Here is a 26,168-nt window from a genome sequence, read left to right as displayed (position 1 = left end):
ATGGTCCTCACCCTGACCTGGCTGTTTTCCACAGGGGTCTAGTCTTTCAGCATGGCCACCTCCGGGGCGGTCAAATTCTACAAAGCCGCTTTGACCAAGGGCCCCTGCAGCTGCAGAGCCCGGTGCCATGTATGAACTCCGTTTCGCGTCCTCCTTAGGCCAGAGCTTTCCCCTCTCTCCGTTCTTCCCTGAGCCGTAACTGGGCCTCTGGGTCTGCTGATGAGAACCACGTAACCTCTCCAGTCAGGTGTTTCAGGTGCAGCAATCTGTTTTTAAAATGTTTGCAACAGTTGCTGGTGGGACAGGCGGCAGCCATAAGCCAGGCAGTGTACCGCGTCTCCCAATGTCTCCAGTAACTGATCCATCCCCTGCAGGCTCCCTGGACTGGAATGGGCGCTCAGACGTGATGTGCGGTGCCGGATAGTGCTGTGCCAAGACGTCAGCCCTGTGGGAGCGCTGCTGATGGAGGCGCTGGGAGCCAGAAGCGCACTACTGCGCAGCCGCAGTCCGCCCAGGAAAGCACCTGGGCGGGAAAGAGCAGCGCACCCATTGCTGCCCTGGTGGCCAGCCTGCAAGGGCCGGGTTCCCTAGGCCTCCAAAACGTCCCTCAGGGCCCTGCAGCAGTTCTCGACGACCCCCTGCAGTAAGTGTTAATCTCAGGACTCTCATTCCTGTTCCTGAGTAACAGACATGTTCTTTGGGGAAGCTTGATGGGGTTTGAGAACTGCTGGAGGCCATCTTGTCCTATTGTAGGGCTGTTGTTAATAGAGTCCACGGTACTAGTGATGTCATTTCATGGCTTATTAGTTCTTTTCAGTTGTTTTCCAAAATATTGATACACACTTTGGTGTATATGAGCATTACTGATCTGTAACTTTAAAGTTTCCAGCACATTTAGAAATATCATGGCCATTTTTTCTTCAAATATTTTTATGTCACACCTTCTGTGGAGGCTCCCAGCACATACATACTTGTACACGGTTGCTGAGTTTTTCCAAGTCCACAGATGCTCTGTTTATAGTTGTTTTCCTTTCTTCCCCTGTCCATGTATTTCATCTGGATAGTATCTGTCACTATGTAATCAAAGTGACTGATCTTTCCTTCATCAGTAATTTACTTTTTTTAAAATTTATATGACAGGTAGAGTTATAGACAGTGAGAGGGAGAGACAGAGAGAAAGATCTTCCTTCTGTTGGTTCACTCCCCAGATGACTGCTACAGCTGGCGCTGCGCCGATCTGAAGCCAGGAGCCAGGTGCTTCTTCCTGGTCTCCCATTTGGGCAGAGGGGCCCAAGCGCTTGGGCCATCTTCCACTGCCCTCCTGGGCCACAGCAGAGAGCTGGACTGGAAGAGGAGCAACTGGGACTAGAACCAGCGCCCATATGGGATGCTGGCGCCACAGGCGTAGGATTAACCAAGTGAGCCATGGCACTAGCCTTTAATTTACTGTTAATTTGTATGTTGTGGTTTCACTGGCAGAAATTCAATTCTTGTTTCTACATCCACTTTCTAGAACATACAGAATACAGTTACAATAACTATTTTAACTTAACTACTAATTCTATGTATTATTTCTAGGCCTGTTTGTTTTGAGCAATTTCTTTCTATTTATGGGCTGTATTTTCCCATCATTTTACGTGTCTGGTAATTTTTGATTGGATGCCAAACTGTATACATTTTATCTTGTTCAGTGTTGTATATTTATATATTCTTTGAAATAGTTGTAAGCTCTGTTGTGGGATGTAGTTAAGTCTTTTGAAAACTGTTTGATTTTTTTTAATGCCCTGTTAATGTTAATGCCCTAAGAGTTTCATCAGGTAGAACTAGACTGATGGCCCCAAACTAAATTTATTCTACTACATTGAGGCAATGTCTTTTCAAGTATTTTACTTGTTGTTCCATTAAGTGTGACATTTTCCACTCTAGCTGGGATAAACGGATTTTTCCCAATCCAATGTGTGACTCAAGAATTTTTCCTGTAATAATTCAGAATGAGTGTTTACCCATCTTCAAGTTATTTACTTATACGTATTCTTTGATTAACATTTAATTAATACCAAGGGGGAACCCTCTGTAAATCTCTGCATCTCTAGCTTCTTCAGATTCCCTAGAACCCAGCCCCCTGAATCCCAAATGAGAGAGAACACTGAGCTGTGCCTAGAGTCTTGCTTTCTAGCTGTGGCCTGGTAGCTCTCTCTAGACAATAAACTGGATTGTTGTAGAGCACACCACATTTGTTTTCCTTCTTTCAGAAGTTATTGTCCTTCACTGAAACTGTTATTTTGTACATTAGGTATTATTTAAATAGTTATTTCAGTTAGGGGAGCAATTATCATCCATTTTGGTGATAAATGAAAATCAGCCTCTGTATTTTGTCCCATCAGCCATGGGCGTGCTTTGTACCTTAGCTACAGAGAGGTTAATTCATGAGATGTTTGCTCTTCATCTAAGGTTGCTACAGATAGGCATAAAGGGGAACAGTGACTAGGATTTCCAGTCCTCTTCTGTCTTGGGGACAATGAACACAAAACATTCAGTGGTATCCGAAAGATTAGCAGCCATAGACACTGAATAAATCAAAACCAAGAGACAGAGAAAAATGATAATGAGAATTGTGGCATAGCAGGTAAAGCTGCCACCTGTGATGCTGGCATCCCTTATGGGTGCTGATTCGTATCTTTGCTGTTCCACTTCTGATCCAGCTCCCTGTTTATGGCCTGGGAAAAGCAGTAGAAGATGACTCAAGTGTTTGGGCCCCTGCCACCCATGTGGGAGATCTGAATGAAGCTCCTGGCTACTGGTTACAGCCTGGTTCAATGCTGGCCATTGTGGCCATCTGGGGAGTGAACCAGCAGATGGAGGATCTCTCTCTCTCTCTCTCTCTGTGTGTGTGTGTGTGTGTAACTCTGACTTTCAAATAAATAATTAAATTAAAAAAAGAAGGGAACCATAGAGAACCATAAGTAGAGGCTATGGATAAGAAAGAATCATAGAATACAGAAAAGGGGGGAAGAGAGTTGGCTGTGGCAGTTTGAGTAGAAAGAGAAAAAGGAACATTCAGGAAAGGATCATGAGAAAGGTGGGTAAGTGATTCTATTGTGTTTGAAATGGTCTTCCTATTTTCCATAGAACTTGGCTGTCCTGTATTTGAGAGTTTCCAATGCCTTTTTACTTCTTTCAGGATCTTTCCAGTAACCTTGTTCACTTGAGGAACCTGAGCCCAAATTCTGTTTTCAAAAGGGTATAAGACCCACCTGTTGTATTGTTGGTTATACACGTTGGCTGAAACATGAGGCAGGGTACCAGGTGTGTGTCCATACTGCTTCCTTGTCCTAAAAACACATAGTAGGATCCATGTGATAAGACATATGAATGTATTTGTTTAAATGTGTTGTCTATATCAGTTCTCCTTTATCACAAATCAGAGATCATTCTACCAAAATAAAGAAGACACTATGTCATTAACAAAAGAAACAGGACATGATAGTTCAAGTGCTTTCATCCTTCACAAGTGCCCCTCCTTCAGAGATGCTTTACCTGGCCCCTCCTTCTCAGCCAGTTATCCTGCTGTGCTCTCAGAGAACTCTGTACTTTTCCTTCATGCACTTACCTCAGTTTATAATTATATACTGTTTGTGACTATGTAATTAATAAGCCTCTCCCCAAGTAGATTATAAGCAACAAAGGGGAGGGAGCCTATAAACATTTATTGACTTAATGAATGGATGCTTTAGTGTTATGGGAAAACAGAATTCATGTGTCAGAGACTGTTAGTTTTTCACCTAAATCTGCTACCATTTTATGCTATGGACCCATGACTATATTTCCCCTTCTCCCTTTCACATAGATGGGGCCCCATGAATGAGTGCAAGTTAAGTGGGTTGTTTCAAGGCATGGCTTAATGGAGTCTCCTGTTTGTGCTATTCCAGGAATTTTCCTCTTCAGAATGATTTAAATGATGCCTCTTGTCTCCTCACATTACATTCTTCCTCTTCCAAGGTTCAGGCAATGCTTGGCTAGTATGTCACAGATTCTCCAGTGCCTGCTGGTTTTAAGCATTCATTTGGCAGAATGCAGGAGATTGTATCCTATGTGGATTCTTGAGATCCCTTAAAACTCTCTATTATGCTATTTTTAGAGGAAAATAATCCATTCTTATTTACAAAGGGATTCATTGTTATGGCCTCTCAGAAATATGGCATCAGGCTCTCTGGAATAATTGAGCATTCTATCTTCTTATTGGATGGAGTTTTAGACTCCATGCCAACAGAGCCCCTATGAGGCTGACAACATGAAAATAAAAGATGACAGATAAAAACATTCATGGGCATTCCCCAAATATGTTGTCAAAGCCAGATTTGATAATATTATGGTTGAAGAACACAGGAACCCACCTATCAAATCAGAAAGATGCATTCAATCTATGTGTATGAAATAGAACCTCTATCTACCTCATGTAATTATGGAATAAAATAACATAGTATGCCCTGTTTTGAGAAACTGAAGGGAGATTAAATCATTACTTATTCTCAGCATGCAAATGCTAAATATCTATATATGTTATCTTTTAAAAAATACATGGCAGCAAAACAGGCCACTACCTCAGAAGTCTTAGATGTGTGTCCTTCAGAACATTTAGTAATTTAATTTTATTTGCTTATCTAATCTTTTCAGACCGTAGACATTTTATTGGATGAAGTAATGACTTGTGTTATTTCTAAAAATCCTTCCTTTATAACAAACAGGCAGTCAACAAATGCCTATAAATATAGTATAGCATATTACTGACCCAGTAGGCAAATAGGCAGGGTCCTTGGTCTCAGTTTCCATGCCCATTATAAGAATCAGTTATGAATTTACAAGGTGTAATTACTGTTAGAATTACAAGCTAGATGTATATATAAAATAAATGTTAAGAATTCAAAGGAAAGAGACAACTGCTCACTCAGTTGAAGAAAAAGCTGAAGAGAGAATATTGCAAAGAAGTTGGGTTTTGGGGCAGACATATAGTCTGACAGCTAAGATACCATTTGGGACACCCATTTCCCATTTTGGAGTGCTAGGATTCAAGTCCAGCTCTGCTTCTAATGTCAGCTTCTTGCTAATGCACAACCTGGGAGACAACAGAGGATGACTCAAGCAGTTGGGGCCATGCTGCCCTAATGAGAGACCTGGACTGAATTTCTAGTTCCTGGCTTTAACCTGACTCTGTCCCACTGTTGCAGGCATTTTGGAGAGTGAACCTGTGGGTGGGAGAGCTCGTGTTCTGTCTCTTTCTATCCCTGACTTTCAAAAAGAAATAAATAAAAATTAAAATTGGTATTTGAGGTGGACTTTGACTTTGGATAGACATTTTTATAAGTTAGGATTTAAGTTTAGCTTCATGTAACAGAAACTCTAAAGTGGCTTAAAATGAGATAAAGGTTTGTTTTTGAATTTGATTTTTCCCCCTCTTATCTATTAGGCATTGCCCAGATAGATAATCCAGGGCTGGTCTAGTAGCCCAAGAATGTCAGGTCCAAGGCTACTGCGCTGCTCTCACCCTGTCCTTTGTAGTTAATTGCTATATGGTTACTGCAGCTCCACCCATCTTTTCTACTGTGATACAGCACTGGATATTTGGGTCCATCTCATGAGGTCAGTATTTTTATTATTTTTTGATACGTGTACTTAGGAGAATGGAGTCATGGAGCATTTAAATATGTTTCTCAAGAAGTTATAAATCATAGTACCAGCCTTGGGAATCATGCTCATATAGTTTGTTTTCAGAAAGCAGAGCATTAACCACTGCACTTTGTTATTCAGGATAGACAGAGATGCTGGAAACATAAGGTGGTAATGTGGGTAGAAGGTTGGACTGAGACAGAAATAGATGAGCTAATAGAAACATTGTCCATACTGTTTATTGTTAAAGAAAATTTAAAAACCAATAACTCAAGGAGTTATAGAGAAAAGACCAAAAAACCAAGAAGTGACTGAATTACGATGTCTCTTTACTTTGAAACAAAAGAGGGAAAAGATAAAGAGGAAAAAAAATAAAGCTATCCAGCATAGTTAAAATTTAGACAAAACATCCTTGACATCTATTTTAAACTTTTTTTAAAAAAGATTTTATTTATTTATTTGAGAGTCAGAGTTACACAGATAGAGGAGAGAGAGTCTTCCATCTGCTGGTTCATTCCCCAGTTGGCCACAACAGCTGGAGCTGCGCTGATTCGAAGCCAGGAGCCAGGAGCCAGGAGCTTTTTCCCCGTCTCCCATGTGGGTGCAGGGGCCTAAGGACTTGGGCCATCTTCTACTGCTTTCCCAAGCCATAGCAGAGAGCTGGATTGGAAGAGGAACAGCCAGGACTAGAATTGGTGCCCATATGGGATGCCGGCCTGTCAGTCCAGGGTGTTAACCTGCTGTGCCACAGCACCGGCCCCCTTTGACATCTATTTTAAATTCTCCCTGTCAATTTCTTTATCCACTCTACCCAGTTTATAATTATTTATCACTAAAAGTTTTAATTTTTGTATCTTTTTACAGCTTTTTTGGGGGGATAAAATTGACAAAATTATATAATAAAAGGTATATATAATATGATAATTTGCTATACTTACATATTGTGAATTGACTAACACAATCAAATTAACATATATATCACTTCACCTAGTAACATTTTATTTTTTTCTGGTAACAATATGTAAGACATACATTGTTAGCAAATTTGAAGTACACAATACAGTATTAAGTATAGTTGTTATGCTGTATATTAGATCACCAGAATTCAGCCACCTTATAACTTAAAGTTTATATCCTTTGACCAACATCTCTCTGGTTCCCCTAATCCATAGTCCTTGGCAACCACCAATCTACTTTCTGTTTTCCTGAGTTCAACATTTTTAGATTACATATATAAAGGAGATCATGTGGTATTTGTCTTTCTCTGTTTGACTTGTTTCACTTGCCATAATCTTCCCAAAATTCATCCAGATTCACCCATCCTAATGAAAGCATTTCCTTTCCTAATTGCTAAATAACAATCATATATTAGGAATATAGACAAACATATACGTACGCTATATAATATGTTATATAATTCAATTGGAAGACCAGAATAAGTACCTGGCTCCTGGCTTCGGATCAGCGCGATGTGCCGGTTGCAGCGCAACCGCCCCGGTGGCCATTGGAGGGTGAACCAACGGCAAAGGAAGACCTTTCTCTCTGTCTCTCTCTCTCACTGTCCACTCTGCCTGTCAAAAAAATTAAAAAAAAAATAAAAAAAGAAAAAAAATGTTATATAATTCAATTTAAAAAAATATGTTATATAATTCAATTTTTAAAAAAAGATTTAAAAATCTTCTGTTCACTTATTTATTTGTCCCAGGCTGGACCTGGGAACTCCAGCCCTGCAGGCTGCACCTGGGAACTCCAGCCCTGCAGGCTGCACCTGGGAACTCCAGCCCTGTCTCCCATATAGCTGGCTGAGGCCCGATTGCTGTTGCCTTCCAGAGCTTGTGTTGGCAGGAAGTTGGAATCAAGAGCAGAGCTGGAACTTGAACCCAGACACTTCAATATGGGATGCTGTGCTACATGGGTGCCCCAAAACACAGCTTCTTCATATTTGTTTTTAGGATTTATTTATTTATTTGAAAGACAGTGTTGCAGAGAAGAACACACACACACATACACACACAAAGAGAGAAAGAGAGAGAGAGAGAGAGTGAGAGAGGGAGAGAGAGAGAGATCTTCCATCTGCTGGTTTACTACCCAGATGGCCTCAAAGGCCAGAGATGGACCATCCCAAAGCCAGGAGCCTGGAATTCCATCCAGGTCTCCTGCGTGGGTGGCAGGGCCCAAGGGCTTAGGCCATCTCGTACTGCTTTCTCAGGTGCATTAGCAGGAAGCTGAGTGGGAAGTGGAGCAGTTGGGTATGCAATCAGTACACATATGTGATCCTCATGTTGCAGGTGGTAGAGTAGCCCTCTGTACCACAACAAGGGTGCCCACCCCCACAAAAAATTTCTTTATGCATTCTTTAACACTGAGGTGTGAATAATTCCGGAATGAACACAGGAAAGCAGATATTCTTTGGGATAATATCTGTTTCCTTCAGATCCTACCCAGAAATGGGATTACTGTATCATATGAAGTTCTATTTTAAGTTTTTTTTGAGGAACCTCCATAATGTTTTCCATGAAGACTGTACTGATAATTTACATTCCTGCCAGTGCTGCATAAGGGTTGCCTTTTCTCCACATCCTTGCCAGTGTTCACTATCTCTTCTTTTCAACCAAAAATCTTGCTCTTTTGTACCCAATTAATCAGCAATCTGAATAAAGTTCCTTTTACTCATTCCTTATTTATATCCTGTCTTCATCATCCTATAACCCAGAGGTCTCTCAGACCTCAGGAAAGTATCTTTGTGCTGCTGCAGAATTAGCAGGTTTCCTTTTTGTGTTTTTAAGCTTAATAAATGTAAGGGATTTATCTGTTCTGTAATCACCACCATATCTCTTCCTGGTCATCCCATTATTTATAGCCTCTCCCAGACATAGCTATTCTTTGACCACTGGAGGGTAGGCCTTTATGTAGGATGGGTGTGGGGAAACATTAGACTCATCTGAATCACACAGATTCGGATTTTATGTTCTCAGTGTTCATAGCGTAATACAGGAAAAATCTGGTATAAATCTTTGAATCCGAAAGTACTGAATGCAGACAAGATATATCTCTTTACAAGAAAATTTCTGATACTGTTAGAACTTATGCTAAGTAGATCAAAATTCAATTCCTTGTAAAACATGTCCCTAACACAGCATCTAAAATTCTGCATGATCTTGAACTGTTTCCCTTTCCAAGGTCTTGTTTCAGCATTTGTTCTTTACCACCTCTCCAATAGGCAGTCACTATCATCCATTCAGACAGAATTCACTTGAAGGAACTAATCTCTCTACTCTGTAGAACTGTACATGCTTGTCCCTCCATCCTGAGATGCCCTTCTTCATTCTGCTTTCCTCCCATCTTTCCAGTGATCTTTCTCCCTGGAATTTTTGCTGGTTATGACCCATCTGTGGATTGATTCTATCTGAAGCCCCTTGGAATGATGTTGATTATTGCTGCAGTAGTGTATTGACATTGATTGCAAAGTTGTTTCCCCAATAGACTGTGAACTCTTGGAAGAAAGTTTATATTTGTTATTTATGTATCTAATCAAGCATAATGCCTGGCACATGCATGTGTATGAAGATGTTTATTAAATAAGACCAGATGTGTTGATTAGCTGCATACATGAATAACCCAAGGGTTAATGTCCAGTATGTTTGAGCTGGTGTTGTGGTGTAGCTGGTAAAGCCACCACCTTCCATGCCAGCTTCCCATATGGGTGCTGCTTCCTGTCCCAGCTGCTCCACTTTCAATTCAGCTCTTTGCTATTGGCCTGGGGAAAGCAGTGGAAAATAGCCCAAGTGTTTGGGCCCCTGCTACCCACATGGGAGACCTAGAAGAATCTCCTGGCTTTGGCTTTGTCCAGCCCTGGCCATTGTGGCCATATTGGGAGTGAACCAGTGGATGGAAAATCTCTGTCTTTCCTTCTTTCTCTGAAACACTGACTTTCAAATAAACAGATAAATCCTAAAAACAAAACAAAACAAAAAACCTAAGTATGATTCATGGACAAAGTTTACTAAACCAAAAGATAAATCTGGCAAGGGAAAATCCTGAAGACAAATGAAAAAAAAAGTACTTATTTTGGAATGACCTATTTCAAATTATTATCAAATTTGATCTTTCCCATTTTGTTATCCTTAACCTTATGAAGGTGTTCTTTTCATTCTGAAAATAATTTTGCTTTGATGTCAGATCTATTGCCACCCCACATTTAGATACTGAAATAAAATAATTGAAAGAACTTTCAGTAAAACAATAGAAAAATATCTATTCTCCCTACCTTGCAGCTATTTTGATGCAAAATGATAAAGGAATTCAAAAATGCTTTCTTCCTGACAGCAAGTTCATAGTACATATGAAGGAAAACTCATTTAGATTATCTTCAGAATTCAGATTTAACAATTTTTTGAGTCAGTGCCACAAAGAGGAATTCTGTCAGCTAAAATAGCAAATTTGGTTTTTCTGTTATTTTATTTCCTATTTTCTAGGCTTCTTTTCTACTTTTTGCCCCATTTAAGTTGTTGAGAAAAGACAAGGCATACAATCAAAGAAGATTGCCATTACAAATAATTCACAATTTCTACAGCTAGAGTACTTTATGATCTCAGCAGGAAGCAAATATGTGTAGCTGAGCCATTAAGTGAGATGAATGATTGCTTAATGTATTTTAATGGATTGCTGGTTGGCAACCTCACATGTGATGCTTTCTAAACTACAGCAGTAGAAGACTTGTAGAATCGGAGCTTAAGTCATAGCAAAGTAAACTTGGCACTGAATCTGATCTGTACTCTTTTGATACATTTTGAAAAGTTATGGCAGCAACAGATTATGTCATCTGAAGCTTAGAAGAACATTTGAAGATGTCAGAGGAAATGAGTAATCCTTACCTAGAGGAGTAAAGAAGTAGCCAATGGCCTCTTACCAGAAAGTGACAGTGGAAACATTATTTATTATTCCTGTCTTGTTAAGAAAATGTGTGGTTATGACATTGGATGTAAATGGGTGCACTTAGGACAACCTGTAAGAATCAGATCTTAGGTATTCCTAAAATTGCTTTTAAAGTACAGATTAAGCATAAGTTTGAACAACTATCTTATTTAAAACAAAAATATGTCAGCAATGCTAATGGTTTTTGGTTTTTAATGAATTACGTTGTAAACACTAATTTGAGAGGGCTGATGTTGTAGCACAGTGAGTAAAGCTGCCACCTGTGATGCCAGCATCCCTTATGAGTGGCTGGTTGAGTCCCCACTACTCCACATCCAATCTGTCTCCCTGCTGATGCACCTGGGAAAGCAGTGGATGAGGGCACAAGTGTTTGGGCCCCTGTTACCCATGTGGGAGATCTAGAAGGAGCCCCTGGATCCTGGTTTTGGCTTTGTCCAGCCCTGGCCATTGTGGCCATTTGGGGAGTAAACCAATGGGTGGAAGATCTCTCTCTGTCTCTCCCTCTCTGTAACTTTGCCTTTCAAATAAATAAATAAATAAAATTTAAATAAAAAAAAAAACCAGTTAAATTAAGGACTAGCATTGCAGTGTAATAGGTTAAGCCCTTCCCTGCAATGCAGGTATCCCAGATGAATGCCAGTTCAAGGCCTGGCTGCTCCGCCTCCAAGCTGCTTGCTGCTAAATGTGCCTGAGAAAGCAGCACAGGATGACTGGAGTGCTTGGGTCTCTGCTACCCACATAGGAAACCTGGATAGAGTTCTAGGCTCCTGGCTTTGGCCTAGCCCACCTTTAGGCATTTCCGCCAATTGGGGAGTAAACCAGTGGACTGAAGATCTCTCTTTTTGTCTATCTCTCCTCTCTCTGTAACTCTGCCTTTCAAAGAAATAATTAATAAAACCTAGTTTTAAAATCTAATTTTATTTCTGTAGGTGTATCAGGTAGTATTTTAAGAGATGCAAAACATTATGTAAATATTTTTCACTGGAAAGATAAGATGAATTAAGATAATTTTGTAAAAATTATAATGAACAATTTTCACTAAAATGTATGTAAGATAATTAGAAATATAATTATAATGACATTAAGACAGTCTTGAGGCTGGTGCCGCGGCTCACTAGGCTAATCCTCCGCCTTGCGGCGCCGGCACCCCAGGTTCTAGTCCCGGTCAGGGCACCGCATTCTGTCCCGGTTGCTCCTCTTCCAGTCCAGCTCTCTGCTGTGGCCAGGGAGTGCAGTGGAGGATAGCCCAAGTGCTTGGGCCCTGCACCCGCATGGGAGACCAGGAGAAGCACCTGGCTCCTGGCTTCAGATCAGCGCGGTGCTGCGGCTGCAGCGTGCCAGCCGCAACGGCCATTGGGGGGTAAACCAATGGCAAAGGAAGACCTTTCTCTCTGTCTCTCTCTCTCACTTCCACTCTGCCTGTCCAAAAAAAAAAAAAAGTAAGGACAATTTGATAACACTGTATTCTATTTTTGTTATAATGATTTCTGAAAGAGGGCTCTGTCTCTCCCCCACACTGAGAACTTCAGCTGAAGTTCCGGAAATGGTCAGGTGTCCTAATACAGGAAAGCAAATTCAGAAACAAAATAGTCTGCTTTGAGCCACTCATGTGTGGAACTTGCCTTCCGTTAGGGCATTGCCTCATGGTTTACTTGGAAGCCTGTTTCTTTTTTACTGATACCTGAATTTAGATTACATGGTCCCACCCATGGCTTCATGCATGCGTCCTTCAACACATGACATTTCTTCAGTCTTAAAAGATCAGCTCCCTGAGCCTAGCAGCAGAGTCTTGAATCTTTCTGTCTCTCCAGACCTCAGTGTAACATATATCAGATATTAAGTACAGAAGATCTATTTATAATAAAGGAGAGTTTACACTTTATTTTTACACTGGCAGATAAAATTGTGTGATTTTTTGAAGTATATATACATTGTGAAATAGTATTACCTTACATAGTTACCACTTTTGAGGTGAGACTAATTTACATCCTGCTCTCTTAACGTTTTTCAAAATCACAAATTATTATTAACTATACTCACCATGTTGTGCACTTTTTAAACTTTTTTCTTCTTTTGAAAAAAATATAGTTGATAATTCTTCTGGTGCAGTTTTCCAAGTCGTTAGATGCCACGAGTCAGATGGATATGATCAATTTTGGGTCTCAAATATAAATTGGTACCAAGAGAAACATATGGTTTATGCAGAGCATGGGACAAAAAGTCCAGAAGCTAAGTTTCAGTTCCAGACCCATCAGTCTTAATACAAATCTCTGTCTGCACTTCTGCTCTCTCATCCTTCTGAGAAGTTGGGCTATGCAACAGGAACTCTTTTGCCTCCTAAGTCAAGCCCACAGGATGGCTGGTGTGTCCGACCTGAAGCTCCTTATTGTCTACCTGCATCCTTCTTGATGTGCGCTCTTGAATGTGTACAACTTTGAACTCTCAGAGAGACAAAACATACATTTGATAGGGTAAAGTTCATGTTTTTGATTATATTGTATTCATTTAAACTCATGCCTTGTAAGGCTCAAAGTTAAATCTAGGCCGGCGCCGTGGCTCAATGGGCTAATCCTCCGCCTTGCGGCGCCGGCACCCCAGGTTCTAGTCCCAGTCGGGGTGCCGGATTCTGTCCCGGTTGCCCCTCTTCCAGGCCAGCTCTCTGCTGTGGCCCAGGAGGGCAGTGGAGGATGGCCCAGGTTCTTGGGCCCTGCACCCCAAGGGAGACCAGGAAAAGCACCTGGCTCCTGGCTTCAGATCAGCGCAATGTGCCGGCTGTAGCATGCTGGCCACGGCGGCCATTGGAGGGTGAACCAACGGCAAAAAGGAAGACCTTTCTCTCTCTGTCTCTCTCTCTCACTGTCCACTCTGCCTGTCCAAAAAAAAAAAAAAAAAAAAAAAGTTAAATCTACAATTGAGTTCAATATATACAGATCAAATGAGCCATGTTTTGCTAGTATCATTAGATACCTGAGTCCAAGTTCTTTCCTTTGACACAAGAAAGAATTTGGGGAGACATAGGTAAAAGCAGAGAAGCAAGATTTATTTGCATGCAAAGTAAAAGTACATATTCAAGATGGAGTGTGGCATGCTTAGGGGTACATTCACTGAAATTTGGGACCATCCCTTTAAGTGACCCAGAGGCTTATATGGTGGTGTCTAGGGCAGTGTTTAACTGCATATATATATATATATATTTTTTTTTTTTTTTGACAGGCAGAGTGGACAGTGAGAGAGAGAGAGAGACAGAGAAAGGTCTTCCTTTGCCGTTGGTTCACCCTCCAATGGCCGCCACGGCCATCGTGCTGCGGCCGGTGCACCACGCTGATCTGATGGCAGGAGCCAGGTACTTATCCTGGTCTCCCATGGGGTACAGGGCCCAAGCACTTGGGCCATCCTCCACTGCACTCCCGGGCCACAGCAGAGAGCTTGCCTGGAAGAGGGGCAACCGGGACAGAATCCGGCGCCCCGACCGGAACTAGAACCCAGTGTGCTGGTGCCACAAGGTGGAGGATTAGCTTAGTGAGCTGCAGCGCTGGCCTTAATTGAATATTAATAAGGAATTTGGAGTAGCGCTTAGTGCCACCCACATTCTTGCACTTTTTTGGGAAACTTGTAAATATGACATCAGATACATGGTAGGAGTAAGAGTGTCAATCATGGCAATTTTATTGTAATGATGTTATAATGAGCCAATGTTCATCACAGGGATAAAGCCAGCAGCCATGTTGGATATTTTTGGCTGGCACCAGTTTTAAGTGGCAGATTCGTGGACAGTATAGTTTCCACTGCAGGGGAGTGAGGGGTTTGGGGGAGGGGATGGGAGTGCAGGTGGGGTTAGGGCACAGGAGGGACTGGTGACCTCAGCTCCTCCTTGCAATCTGCCTCCCAGGCTGCAACACTAGCACGTTATTTAGATTTAAGATTTTCTGCTTTTGACATTGAACCATTCTCTGACTTTAAGCAAGATATCCTTTCTGTTTTTTCTGTATCTATTTCTAACAGTCTGTGGGAAATAATGTCAACTTCATTTCTAGGACTTTCCAAAGATAAAATTTCCCATTTATGATTCTAAAGATGAGGCTTAGCTGGTAAGAGAAGATTTGAAAAAAATAACAGAATTGAACTTAAGTTTCAATCAAGTGAAAAATTTAATGTTTTATAAAATATTAGTCCTATGAGTGTTGGTCAGAACTTGAATTCTTTACCACTTTACCTAATCCACTAGTTAGTAGTATCTTTACCAAGTACCATTAAGTACTTGAAATATTGTTAAATGGTGGGGTACTATTAAGTACTGGTTATGTAAACGTATCTAAAATGATGGCTAAATTTTTTACCTGTTTTGTGAAATATGTAATAGATTGTTTAGGCTAGAACTGGGGAGACAGGAACTGGAAAAATGTACAATGACCATGAAAATAGACTCTTTTGACTTTGAATTTTTTTTTTTGCTTTAGTCCTGGGTTCCTGTTTCTGGCTTTAATCAGAGCTCAGGGATGTTGCTTTATTGTCTTCCAGTTGTAATTACCATTTGTCTACAGAATGCCACAGTGAAGTCTAAAGTAAGGAATGCTTCAGAATTGGCTTAAATTTTTCATCTTACTTCATTTTTATCCTCACCTTCTTAAAAGTTGGTTAAAGCCCTGGCTTATTATTGCTTACTATTCTTTATTTAGAACTTGACCTATTTCCAGGAAAATGCAAACTAACGTGCATTTCAGCATGTTTAAGAGAATGAGACATCTGGAGTCTGCAGATGTCCTTACAAAACACTTGGGGGCTATGGAATCAGTGCATTTTTCCTCTGCCTCTTTATGTCATTTGTTCATCTGGACTTTTAAAGAAATCATTTTATTTTATTTTTAAAAGTTTTCTTTGCTTTTGACTTCAGTCCTTTTCTTTCACTGGTCTTTGATACTTGGTCTATTCCAATACCCATTTAATTCATAAATACACTTGGGCCCAGAGAGGTAAAAGGGCTTGCCCTATGCCACTAAAGTGCTTTCATAAAACATTAACGGATTTCAATCTGAAGTTTGAAGAACATTGCCCGATAATGCCTGTGTGTTTAAATCAACTACAATTAGTCCTCAAAACATCCTGATAAATGCAAATTTTGAAAATTAATTCAGGAGAAAAGTTAGGTAGGAATGAACAATAGTTTAACAGTAGGAATGGCTTATGGTTACTGAGTACCGACTGTATGTAAGACACCAATAATAAGAGATGCGAGTAAGGGGGAAGACTTGGAAAGAGTGAATGATAACAAGGGATCAAAAGTTGCCCTCTTAAAATTATGGATTTCATTTTGGGTACTTTAATTGGAAAGTACCCAAAGAAAGATTTTCATTTGTTTTGAATTAGCATGGAAATTAATGACTCCAGCACTGTGTTGTCCATGTGTTGCCACTAGACATTTGTAGATATTTAAATTTCTTTAAATTAACCAATTAAAGAAAATTAAAAATTTATTTTCTTCATCATTTTGTTCATATATAAATGGTAACCATTTGGACAATACAGATATTTTCTCCATTGTTAGAAAAAGGTTTTTCAGGCAGCCACTCTTGAATAGTAATATTCCTTCAAGGCATTGGAATCATGTTTGAACAGAAATTAAGATTGCCACATTCCAACTGCACTCAAATGAACTCATCTATATTTTATAATTTTACATGTCATCGGCCAGTCAGTATTTGTTTCCTTTAGAAAAGTTGAAAAGTAAATGCTTGTGAAATAAAGATGTCTAGAATTTTCTTAGATTGGCTTTCTTTAAGCTGATATTTTTATCTTTTTCCACCTCAGGTACAATTGCTTGAAACGATCAGCCAGAATTAATGTCAAGTGGCTCTCATTTCATGAAGTAATTAGAGCACAGGCAAGTGTTGACAACTTTCATGGAATTCTCCTGGAGGCTTAAGTAATATCTAAGCTGCAAGACAATGCAAGCCTCTTTGTCCATTAAAACATGGAATCTGTTGCAGCAGTTTCTGAAAGCAAAGGAAAAGGAGGTAAGAAGACACCGGAGTCTTACTCTGATTTGCAAATGATCACTACCCTTTAAAAGGACAAAGCAGTTTGGTACTAAAGTCAGAAATTAAAGAGGTAATTTCTGACCAGTGGCATTTATCTACCTTAGGCAAATGACCAGGTTAACTAATCCAGCTCACTATCTTTTCTCTAATAAGTTATATCCTGCTTTGGAGAAGAATGCGCTAGAAACAGTTGAATACCATGTTTTCTCTGGTTCATACTTCAGATCACAAAACCTTTGTCTCCACATCTTGACTCAAACCAGGCAGCATGGACTGCCATAGGCCAGTGCTTTTCTGCTTTTTTGACTACAGCTTGCAATAAGAAGAATATTCTGTAACAGCACTAAGGGTACACATGAAGCAGAAATATTTCTCCTAACTCTGGGGTTTCTTGCTATTTTTTATTTATTCTGTATCATTATTTTAAATGCTAACTGAGACTTAGTAAATCGCTTTCATGATTGCTAATGAGTTGCAATCTCTATCTTGAAAAATATTGCCCTGAGGAATGCTGGAATTTCTTTATCCATTCCTGGATAGGAAGACTCTTTGAAAATTGCCCAAATGTGCATAGACATGTTAGTACATGCAGATACGTTGGGCTTTTCTGAAACATGGATGGAAATACTTTCCTGCTGCTGCACTTTTGACCTGAGTTTCCTGATGATTTGTTGGGACTGATGTTTCTACTTGCCAGAAGTTCAAAAGCCCTTCTTAAAGCAGCCTTGTTAATGTTCCCACTTGCCAGAAGCAAGTTCAAAGGCCTTTCTCAAACTAGCTCATTATGACTTGGAAGATAAATGGGTTCACCTTTTATAGAGAGCTATTACATGAATTTTTTCCCCTCTCCTTGTAATCTCTTACAGTACTATTGTCGTAAAATTATAAAAACAGAAGCTCATTCTTTATACAGACCATCTGGAGAATTTTACACAAAATGATGCAAGGAAAATACAGCACATGATTCTAGAGAACAAAACTCCAGCTGTGTCAGTTGTAGTCATAGATTTTATAGTTTAAAATACATTGATTTAATAACATTCTTATTAAACACTGTTTTCAAACCTCAGTTACTATCCTGTTTGTTTTAATTATTCTTACAAATTTTCAATTTAAGAATGTTTTACAGGTATTCAGAGTCCATTATGATTGTATTAATTGATTTTTATAGTACCTTATAGTACATAACACCTTTTTGTTTTTGTTATATTGATCACTATTATCAAGTAATAATAGTGATAGTGTTCTCACAACAGCCCCAAGGCCTCACAGGACAGGTATATTTGTCTTTGACAATTGAGTTAGTCCAATGGAATAGAAAAAAGATAGTGATCACAAAAGATGAAATTCTTGTCTTAACTCTCCTCCTTACTCAGGTGGATGAACCTCTGAAAGTCACTGAATTTCCTGGGTTGGTATGTAGGATGTTATATCATTATTTAAAAGAGATAACTTATGTTAAATCTAGTTCAGTGATAGGAGCATAGTACAGTAGGTCCTGAGATATGAGTTTGTTTGCATATGAGCATGAGGCAAATAGTTTTTTTTTTTTTTAAGTTTATTTTATTTATCTGAAAGGCAGTGTTACAGAGAAAGTGGGAGAGACAGAGAGTGTGAGAAAGAGATCTTCCACCTACTGTTCACTCCCTAAATGGCTGCAAAGGCCAGGGCTGGGTCAGGCTGAAGCCAGAGTCAGGAACTCCTTCCTAGTCTCCAGTCTAGGTGGCAAAGGCCATCTTTCTCTGCTTTCCTAGATGGATTATAAGGGAGCTTGATTGGAAGTGTCAGGACTCAAATTGGTGCTCATATGGTAAGCAGGTGTTGTGGGAGGCTGCTTAACCCGCCATGTTACAACCCTGGCCACACAAGTGCGTTTCAAGACTTCAGAGCCAGCAGTCTTTTCCTTTGGCCAGACTGCCTCTGTCTTCTTAATGGAATGAATTTGTGATATACTTAATAAAGAATAAAAATTCACAAAGTTAAGACTAATAAATTAAGAAAATGAGAAATCAATGAAAAATCTACTCTAGGGAGAGGAGACACTGTGAAAAATTATTTCATTTATTTCCACTGATTTGGGAATACAGTCTTTTAAAAATATTTATTTATTTATTTGAAAGTCAGAATTACACAGAGGGAGGAGAGGCAGAGAGAGTGAGAGAGAGTGAGCGAGCGAGCGAGTGAGGTCTTCCATCTGATGGTTCACTCCCAATTGGCCACAATGGCTGGAGCTGTGCCGTTCTGAAGCCAGGAGCCAGGAGCTTGTTCCAGGTATCCCACATGAGTGCAGGGGTCCAAGAACTTGGGCCATCCTCTACTGCTTTCCCAGGCCACAGCAGAGAGCTGGATTGGAAGTGGAGCAGCCGGGTCTTGAACAGGCGCCCATATGGGATGCCAGTTCTTCAGGCCAGGGTATGACCCCGCTGCGCTACAGCACTGGCCCCAGGAATACAGTTTTCTAGTTCAGTGACTTTACATTTGTTTTATTTTGTTGTCTTGTTTGCATTACACTGAAAATGGATGACCAAAATAGCCAGATATGAGGGTCAAAGGATTATTTTATTGGAGAAGAAAATAATGTGCCTGTTGTTCCCTGTAATATTAGTGATTCATGGCAAAGAACAAGAAAGGGATATTCCACTAAAATTAAAACCCAACTGTAATATTACCTGCAATATTTATCCACAGAGATCCAATGCATATTTGTTGGGCATTGCCTAAAATCTCCATTACAACATGGCGCCTGGTGGATGTTTGAGGGGCATGTCTGTGGCTGCCACAGTTAAGCTACATAAGATCAGACCACCGGCAGGGATAGGTCTGCTTTAGTTCCGGACATGTGGACAGTGCGTGATCCCTATACTTTGCTTAAGATGCCCCTGTGCATGGTCCACCCATGCCTGCATGACCTTTTCGCTGATTGCCTCCCCTACTGCGCATGTGTTTCATGAGCTTTATAAGCCTGTACACTTCCTCAGTAAAGTAGTTCCTGCTTCGACAGAACTCCCGGGTGCTTGCTGTGGTGTGTTCATCTCCTGTCGACCTTACCCTTCCCGTTCGCCTTGTTGGGGGGTGCCTGTGCTGCCCCTGCCAGTCAGGGACCAGCCACCTCAGGCTTAAGACCCCAACACATACTTACTTCATACCAGACATGCAGATGTTCTTATATAATGATGATGGTGATGGTGATGTTGGTGATGTTGGAAGTAACTACTAGCTATCATGTTCTCACCATGTTTTAGGCATTCTCCTAAATGTGTATAAGTATTAATTTGATCCTCTAGCAATCTTAGCGCCAAGTTATCATCCCATTTTACTGTTGTGGAAACGGGAACAGAAAGGTTGCTTAACCTTTGGGCACATTACATTGTTCTAAGTAGAGCAGTTGGAATCATACCCTGAAATCTCACATCAGAACCAACCTTTCCCAATTACATTCCTGTTATTTTAACAGCTGCTCACAGCAGCTTCAAAGGTAACATGAAGTAAGCTAATTTTGCCCTTTACATGTGAGGAAACTGAGGCTTAGGTATGCAGCTGGAAAGTTGTCCCTCAGTTTCTGAGTAGGTGAGCAGGGGTTTAAATCAAGGTCTTCTGACTTTAATTCCTCACATTGTCCACTATGTCATATGCACGGATTTCAAATTTTTTTTACAACAGAATAAACTTATCTCTTAACTCCATTTCATATGAACACTTTGAAGTGCCTTCGTGTGTATGTATTTGTGTGTGTGTGTGCATATGAGTGCATTTCACACATTACCTTACATGCATGAGTAGATCTAAAGGTAACAAACGGAACTAAAATATATGATGATAACATTAAAAAAACATAGATCTTGAATATGATGACAATTTTTAGGTAAAATACCAAAGACATAGTCTGTGAGTGAAATCACTGATAAGCTGGAATTCATTAAAATGGAAAACTGTTGTTCTAAGAGACATGGTAAGGAGAATGACAAAATAAGTCCCAGACTGGGAGAAAATATTCAAAAAAGATACACCTGATAAATCACTTTTATTCAAAATGTAGAAAGAATTCTTAAATATCAACAATAAGAAAATAAGTAATTCAATTAAAAAGTATGCCAAAGACTTGCACAGACCTCACCAAAAGTAATGTGTAGATGAGAATAGCTGTGTGGAAAGCTGTCCACTAGGGAAGTGCAAACCAGGACAGCGAGCCACCACCACACTTCTGTCAGCCGAGAGCGATGACAACACCAAACGCTGAGAGGGCCTCCGTAAGAACAGTAGAATGTCCTGGCATATTTTGGATACAGTTACACTCTCCTTTAGGCTGACAGAAGTCTGGACATTTTTCTCAGCTCTACACTGGGAACCCAGTCATACTCCTGGAGGTGAAACTCACAGAAGTATGGGGGTGCTTGATGATGGGGGCTTCCTGGAGTTTTTGTCTACACTGCATGTGCAGGAAATTTCAATTACAGTTTCGTTTTTTTATCCTGGCACTGGTTCCTGCAGAAGTTCTGGTGTGTTTCTGTTCTTGTTAGTTGCAATTCTCTGTATTCGCTTACTTTCTCCATTTTTTTCAGGAAAAAATCCTTCTCTGAAGGATCTAAAAAGGTTTCAATTCAGCAAAAAATTCAGTAAGAAAATTTATGTTAAAATGGAGTTAGTACTTCCAAACATCTTACATGCTTGGGTGTAAAACCCATAACTTGCTTTTAATTTTTAATATTTATTTGAGAGACAGAAAGTGAGAGTTCCCATCAACTGATTCATTCCCCAAATGCCCACAAAGGCCAGGGCTGGGCCTAGCTGAAGCTGGGAGCCTAGAACTCAGTCAAGGTCTCCCACATGAGTGGAAGGAAACCAATTACTTGAGGTGTCTCTACTGCCTCTCAGGGTCTATGTTCACAGGAAGCTGGAGTGCAAAGCCAGAGCTCAGTGTAGAACCTGGGTACTCCAATGTGGAACACAGGTATCATAATCAGCATCTTAATCACTAGTTCAAATGCCAGTTAGTTCCTTATTTCTTTTTAATATAAATAATTGTAAGTATTCCAAACAGACAGTGAGTTCCATAGATTAGAAACTGAGTTGGTCTTAGTCATAGGTATATCTAAAGGACTTGGGAAAATGTTTGTCACATAACAGATGCTTAACGAATTAACAAATACCTACTGAATGTATGAACAGAGGATATATCTTTTACTGTTTCTTAAAATATACACTATCCCACTGTACAAAATACTAAACATATTTGTTTTCTTATTTTTTTTTTGATTTATTTATTTATCTGAAAGGCAGAATTACGGGGGGTGGGGTTGGAGAGAAAGATTGAGAGATTGATCTTCCATTTGCTGATTCACTCCCCAAATGGCTGCAAAGGCCAGAGCTGGGCCAGGCCAAAGCCAGGAGCTAGAAGCTTCATTCATACCTCCCGTGTGGGTGGCAGGGGCCAAGTATATCAGCTGCTGCTTTTCCAGGCACATTAGCAGGGAGCTGGATTGGAAGTGGAGGATCAGGGAATGAACTGGTGCACATATGGGCTGCCAGTATTGCAGGTGGTAACTGAACCTACGACACTACAATGCTGGTCCCTGTTGCTTTTATTTTCTTATGTGACGTACTTGCTTCTAGTATCTAATATCTCTTCTCCATCGTCCTCAAATCCCTGAAAATGTTTTTTATTCTCTTAGCCTCATCTCCCTGAGTTTTAATGGGTTTTATTCAGTACTCTACACATTCTACTTTTTGTGGGTATTTCAGGCTAGCATATAGTGTCACATATATTTCATCTCAGTATCAAATCTCCATTTAAACATTCCTTCCACCCCAGTTCATCTCACATACCTTACAAGAAAGAAGTCTTTTGGTGTGAAATAATATACTTATAAGTATTTGGGGGCCATTGCTCAGGAAGAAATCAAAATGAGTCACTAAGTGCCTGGTAAGAGTTTCCAAGGCTCAGTTACACATGGAACACTACTCCCTGGGATCAGTCCTTTAGATGAATAGGAAATCACACAGCAGCATATTGCATGCATTTGTTTGAAAGTCTCTTAATTGTCAGTGGTTTACTCTGATTGTCCATCTAGAGGGTATTCTGCCTCTTGCTTCTAAATGGCAATTAAGTGAAAGAGGCTTCATACTTTCCAGGAAAGGCCATCTACCCCTGACAGGCTGAGCTGCTCAATAAACAACTATAATTAGAAATCATAACTGTGAATAAATGTTTAAGGAATGTTTAAAAGTGGAGATTTGATACTGCGATGAAATATATGTGATACTATATGCTAGCCTGAAATACCCACAAAAAGTAGAATGTGTAGAGTACTGAATAAAACCCATTAAAACTCAGGAAGATGAGGCTAAGAGAACAAAAAACATAATCATAACTGTGCTAACTATTAATTAATATTCTTCTATTTAAAAGTAAAATGACTTTCATTGTGTTTTATAATCAGCTTTTAAAAAAATTGTTACTCAAGGTTAAGGTTGTCATACTTAGCACAAATACAGGAAACCCTGTATTAAGAGGAACAATAATTGCTTTTTTATTAATTTATTTTTATTTTTTAATTTAATGAATGCATTTTTACATAAATACAACTTTAAGAATACAGTGGTTCTTTCCCCCATGCCCCCCACCCCACTCCCATCCCACCTCCCATTACCTCTCCCATTTCCTTCTTCATTATGGATCATTTTTAGTATGACTTTATATATAGAGGACCAACTCTATGCTAATCATAGATTCCAACAATCCTCCCCCCCCCCATACCCACACACCACATATGGAGTACAGTTTGGGGAGAGAAAATAAGTGCTTTTTAAATATATGCATGTTAATTGTTATTTTTCTGAAATTTAAATTTAAATAGATTGTTATATTTTCCTGGCAATTCTACTCAAGTCACATCATAAAAAATTGGAGATATATCATAGGTATATGTTTAGGGTATTTAATATGCTTTGTTTTGTTTATATCAATAGTTTGACTATGGTTAGTGTTAATGTTTTATTGAAAAGATAGGCTAAATTAATAAATGAGATTTGCTATAGGATGGAGGTTGACTAGATTTAAGGAAAGCCATTTTGATTGAATAAATACTAAGGTTCAGATATATTATTTTGGGATAGAAACTTTTCTTCACCATAACATTTTCATGAACCAAGATCCTCTAAGATATTACTGACTATAAGAATATATTCTAAGACATCTCCAGTATACAGACCAGGTATTTTGAACAACAGAGAAAAGAAAGTAGGTAAAATCATTATGAAAACAGATTGTTAATAATTTACTGATTAAGATTCAGAGGAGTAAACAACTGAAAAGAACTGAAAGCGCTATTAGAAATCTTTGTAGATCTAGATCCTTAGGGAAGTGTTCTAGAGAGGAGAGTTTAATATTTCAAAATTGATTTGGCTTTAGGTTCTCACCTGAGGGTTTTCCCTTTGGAAGTAGGCTGTGAACAGCCAGACGGCAGATCTTTACCTTAGGCGTCTTTGATCTCCCACAATGCCTTACAAGCAAGTGTGCAGAATATATTTTTTCAACTGAGATTAAAATCCGAAATTTGTATGGAAGGAAGCATTTGTCCTTGAGCACACTGTCCCCTGTGTTCTGTAACATTAATCTTCCACGAAATAAATATGGATAGTTTGCTACCTATTCACAGCACTGACAAGCTGTCAGATCATCTCTGAGTGTCTTTCACTGGTGTGTCCCAAGTTATTTCTTTCCCACTGATGTCATCTAAACAGTCTTGTTTTTCTGGTTCTTCTTTGAACACTTTGATATCCTCCTGCTTTCCTCTAGTTGCTTCCAGCACTCATTATGTTCCCTTTGCCTTGCTGATTTATCACTCCCATTTCCTGCATGTGTTTCCAGAGCACTGTTTGCTCCATGAGAGGGATTTCCTTGTAGCTGGTTCTGCCCAGAATCCGTGATGCAACATGCATCATGGAGACATGGGGGAGTTCTCAATGGTTAGATGTTGACTAAGTATCTCTAGAAAACAAAAGGGCTTTTCAGTAATCATTCTTCCTAAAAGATTTAATTCTTAGGAATTAAATTGTTGGGCCATAGTTAAAATGTTGACTAGATAACTTTAATGATTATCATAAAAGAATGTTCTCAGATGATTTAAGGATCTCTACAGTTTTCCTTCTCAGCAGGTGCACCTTGCTTTGGCTTGTTTACATTCCAAATACCAGTGGAATTAAATTTAATCGTACCTGTTAGGAGAAAGCTTGCTATTCAAAACAAAAACAAAAACAAAACTTAAAATGAATCTGTATGGAAGTTTCAAGAGTGAGAGGTAATTAGTTTCATTTCATTTTAGATTTACTACACCTTCAGAACTGGAAATTTTATGTGAACTATTGGTCTTATTAAGGACACTTGACAAGACTCCTGGGAGGATGATTGAGACTCTGGGAGGTACAGATCATCAGCTTCTACAGATTGGATTTATACTGATCAATTCTGACTCTGCCTCAGATCCCAACCACATAAAACCTTGTAATGGTCTTCATTCAGTCTGCTCTCTTCATACCTTGAGCCTATTATAAGGAGAAATTCTTGCTCTTGATATCTCTTTTTGTGTAAGATGGGTGAGCAGCTTGCCTGATGCCACACTTTACAAATTCTAAGCTCTTCAATAGCCTTTTATTCATTTTATTTTTATATGTACATAAATTAACATGTATACCATTACCATTTTTTTATGACTACTTGTCTTGACTATTACATTAATGATATTACTTAGTTTAGGAACTTGTTATAGTCACCTTTGCAACCTCAAATCCAAGCAGAGTACCACATGTTAGGTAATCAAAGACTATAGTGAATAAAAAATCAGACCAATCTGATACTTCTGAGTATCACATTTCCTGTCTTTAAAGGATCACAAAGATTATTTTTCTTCCTTCTTTATTCAAATTTCAGCAAATACCCATTAGATGCTTGCTCTACATCAGGTACAGAGAAGCGCAGGGTAGACAGCAAAGATCAAGAAAATTATCATCCCTGTAACATGGAAGTATTTTGTTCTGTTAAATGTAACATGCTGTCTTGATTCTAAAGCACTATTAATTGATTCCAATGCAGTTAATAAACTAACAATCACTTAAATGTACATCATTTGCAAAATATATCCTTCTTTCCAAAGACTGAAGAAAAAACAATTGATTTTGTTAGATTTGGGGAAATTTATTATTATGTACTGTATTTTTGTATATTACACTAAAAGTAGTCTCAATGTGATAAGTGAACAAAAGTGTAATGTAACCAATGCCATATGTAAATTAGCAAATAAAATCATAGGTCATTTAACCTATATGTATCAAATTCTCCAAGTAGAAATTTATGTTTACATTAAATATATCAGTAAGTACATATAAAACTAAACAAGGAAATGTCCTTGCTACTTCCACAGTTGTTGGTGTTAGCTAATACTTGAATGACAAACATACATTACAATTTGAAGTCCCAACATGGAAATGTAAAATGGAAGAAGTTATTATTATGCCAGGTTGCAATTAGTGTAGCAGTTG

General features: G+C 39.3%; 1 long non-coding RNA gene across 1 annotated transcript; it reads left to right on the top strand.

The window, feature by feature from the left end:
• Positions 1-519: 519 nt before the first annotated feature.
• LOC149122397 (uncharacterized) lies at positions 520-25,258 on the top strand. Its single transcript, XR_016220280.1, has 3 exons — positions 520-643; positions 16,405-16,610; positions 24,956-25,258. It is a non-coding gene; the product is annotated as an uncharacterized LOC149122397 (long non-coding RNA).
• The last annotated feature ends 910 nt before the right edge of the window (positions 25,259-26,168 follow it).

This window comes from Oryctolagus cuniculus, chromosome 14, assembly GCF_051225735.1.
Source record: "Oryctolagus cuniculus isolate XC-2025 breed Fujian yellow rabbit chromosome 14, ASM5122573v1, whole genome shotgun sequence".
NCBI classification, from domain to species: Eukaryota; Metazoa; Chordata; class Mammalia; order Lagomorpha; family Leporidae; genus Oryctolagus; species Oryctolagus cuniculus.
The sequence above is the reverse complement of the archived record's forward strand: the minus strand, read 5'-3'. Positions and strand labels throughout refer to the sequence as shown.